This window comes from Tupaia chinensis, unplaced genomic scaffold, assembly GCF_000334495.1.
Source record: "Tupaia chinensis unplaced genomic scaffold, TupChi_1.0 Scaffold144045_1, whole genome shotgun sequence".
Classification (NCBI taxonomy): domain Eukaryota; kingdom Metazoa; phylum Chordata; class Mammalia; order Scandentia; family Tupaiidae; genus Tupaia; species Tupaia belangeri.
The window spans coordinates 273,670-277,428 of NW_006203897.1; positions in this window are offsets into that span (position 1 = coordinate 273,670).

Genomic DNA, 3,759 nt, shown 5'->3' on the forward strand with positions numbered 1-3,759 from the left:
TTCTTTCTTTCTTTCTTTCTTTCTTTCTTTCTTTCTTTCTTTCTTCTTTCTTTCTTTTTTGAGAGGTTTTTGCTATAGGGGGCTTTCACTCACCAGAAAGACAGAGAGAGAGAGAGAGAGAGAGAGAGAGATAGAAAGCGAGAAATCAACCCCCAGCGGGGATGGCCATGCCACAATCCCTTCTCCTCCATTCTCCTCTCAGGATCTTGGGCACACACACACATACATGCCCGGCATGAGTTTAAGCCACTGGGTCCGGGACGCGAACTGCGGTTGACTACATGGGAATCCAGCGACATAGCCATTACGCTAACTACTGGTCCCACTCGTATTAGTTCTTACGAGAGGTCTGCTCTTAGCTTGAAGGGATATCCTTTGTAGGTAACTTGATGTTTCTCGCTTGTCAATCTTAATATTTTTTTGTGTGGTTTTTGGTCAATCTGGCTATAATGTCTTGGAGAAGATCTTCTTGGGTTGATTCTATTTGGGGTCCTTTGTATTTCTTGGGACTGGATCTTCGAATGCCTCTCTAGGTTTGGAAAGTTTTCTTCCAGGATTTTATGGAATAGATTATCAATGCCCTTATTAGTCTCTTCACCTGAGTTACCAAATATCTGGATGTTTGGACATTTAATGGTACTTGTATTTCTCATATATTATTCTCATTTTGGAGGGCTAATTTCTCAGTCTTTATAGTGGATTTTTCTAGGTCAGTGATTCTGTCTTCTACATCTGAGATTCTATCTTCTGTATGATCTAGTTTGCTTTTAATGCTTTCAAGGGAGGTTCTGATTTCCTATATTACAGCCTTCATCTCTAATAGTTTCATTTGATTCTTTTTTATGGTGTGTATTTCCTCTTTCAGATTGCTTAAGACTTTCTCACCTCCTAGAAATCATCAGCTCTTTTCTCCTGCATCTTCTGGAGTTCATTGTCTCTCTTCTCTTGCATCTCTGTTAGCTTTGTCACTATGAATATTCTAAATTCTTTATCTGACATCTCTGTGAATTTCATTGTACTGTCCGTGATGAAAAGGGAGTTATTCTTTTCCCTTAGAAGAGAGGTATTTTCTTGCTTTCTCATATTTCTTATGCCCCTGTGGTGATTTCTGGTCATCTGATGGGTTGTGTGTTTCTTCCTAATTCTTGATGTTCCATCTGAGCATTCAGAGATGTGCAGGAGGAGGTGATCTGCAATATTTCTTCTGTTCCATTTTTCGCTAGAAATGAATCTGACCTACCACTCTAGAAATGAATCTGGAGGGTGAAGTCTCAGCAGAAAATATTCATTTTTAGTCCCTGAAAGCATATTCCACAGTTCAAGTTCAGTAGCTATATCAGAAGTGGGCTCATTATTTTTTTTACTGAGGGTTATGCAATCTAAAACATGAAGAAATCTGCTCTGATACAGACATGGTTTAAGTCTAAGATCTCTGGACACACCTGCCCACCTCCCCAGCCCACCAGTGCTGGCAGTCCTGAGAAGTAGGCACAGGATACTTTGTCCCAGACTTTTCTTTCTCTCTTCTCTTTCATGCACTTGCTAGAAAGAATTTTGGATCCCTGCCTGAGGTAAGTAAGGGATGTTCTCAGAAAAAAAAAGCAGGAAGGCAACTCTGGGAATTTTAGGATGGAGAAGACTGTTCTGGACACAGAGGTGGGCCTGGAAGAGGCACGGATATGGGGGCTAATGCACAGGGCAGGAGGGATGGGCAGGGTCACCGGGCCCATTAACCACTTTCAGCTGGTCCATCGCCCACAAAGGTTGAGTGTGTGTTGGTACCTTTTCTCTGGTGGGCACCTTGGACTAACAAAACAACAAAGCTGGGCACCTGCTCTCAGCAGCCTGGAGGACAGTTGCAAAGGTGAGGCTTACATATGTGAGAAGGTACAGCATAATAAATATCATAGAGGAGTTAAGTACAATGCTCTGCCAGGTTGAGCTTCATGAGAAGATTCCGGGCTCATGTCTGGAGACCTCCCTGAGCACACTGGGCATGTGCACACCCATGATCCCGGGCTGGCTGGGGCCGGGGTGGATTGTGTTATAAAACCCTATGGGGGATGCTATCTCTGTGTCTCACTAACTGAATGAAGAAACAAACATAAAAATAAACAGAAGAGAAACAGAATGTTGGAGCAGTCTCCACCAAAGCCTAGGGATTTGCCTGTTGTGGGCTCCCCTGGAGGCCAGGATCTGAGGAGCTGCGAGCTACTTGGAGGTTTGAAGAGGGCGTTTGGAGAAAAGGGGCTGGTGCAGAAGAGGGATCATATGTAGGAGGAAAGAGGAGAGAGAATGAAAATGAGGACTAGACCTCTGCAACCAGGGGCTCTCATTTCCTCGGGATAACAGAACACAGCACTTGAAATCCAGCCAGCAGGCAATGGAAGAGGCCTGGGAAAGGGATTAAAAAGCACAGAGATGGAGTCAGCAGTTAGCGTAATGGCTATGTCATTGGACTCCCACGTAGTCGACTGCGGTTCGTGTCCCGAACCCGGTGGCTTATAACTCACGTCGGGCGCGTGCCCAAGCGTGCCCAAGATCCCGAGAGGAGAATGAAGGAGAAGGGATTGCGGCATGGCCATCCCCCCTCGGGGGTGATTTCTCACTTTCTGTCTCTCTGTCTCTCTCTGTCTATCTGGTGAGTGCACGCACCCTATGGCAAAAATCTCTCAAAAAAAAAAGAAAAAGCATAAAGATGATGTGGCTAACTGTGGTGTGTTTTCAGGCTGCTGGAAGAAGCAAAATTCAAAACAAGCAAGAGGAAGTGAGAACACCATGAAGGAAATGAGGGATGAGCAAAAACAGGGAGATGGAGCCTGGAGAGGAAAAATAGAATTAGAGAGGTGGGGCAGGTAGAAGAGCAGGCAGAACAGCCAGCCTGGGGATTTCTCTTGAAACCTCAGGGATTTTAATAATATTGAACTGTGTAAAACACACTCAGCCATTCAGAGGCCACACCGTCCCATGCCGGCCTTGTGCGTGTGGCTTCCCCGAGACACTGGCACTGCGTGGAGGTTACACATGGCTAGGAGAGGGCTGCCTGGGAAAGCCGATGTTCTCGGGCCCAAGGGAGGCTGGCCTGGTCCCCTCTGGCCTGCAGGGGGTTAAGCAGGTTGGCTACACATTTGGAAAACGGGTCAATGCTCTTTTTCACGATGACTTTCTGAAAATAGGAAATTCCATCTCCAACAGGTCTTTAAAAAGTTCATGATAAAATTATGTATGGATTTCAATGTGGGTTTTTTGTTGTTGTTGTTTGTTTGTTTGTTTGAGAGGTTTTTGCTATAGAAAGTGTGCGCTCGCCAGAGAAACAGAGAGAGACAGAGAGACAGAAAGTGAGAAATCACCCCACCCCAGGGGGGATGGCCATGCTGCAATCCCTTCTCCTTCATTCTCCTCTTGGGATCTTGGGCACACACGCACACGTGCCTGGAGTGAGTTTAAGCCCCTGGGTCCAGGACTCGAACCGCAGTCAACTATATGGGACTTCAGAGACATAGCCATTACACTAACTTCTGGTCCCAGTGTGGGTTTCTTTTGGCACCTGTACTTCAGTTCCAGTTTTTCCATGAACTTTTGGAAGCCCCCTTGTGTAATCACGTGAATACAGTTCTCAGGAAGCAGCAGCAACATCTGAACTAGGCAGATCATACATTCTTTCCAAGTGGTAGGAACTGCCCAGGGAGGGGCTGAGTCAGCTGCAGTGCCTGTCCCACGGAGGCCACTATTCACTCTTTTCTTTGTTACCCAGCCACG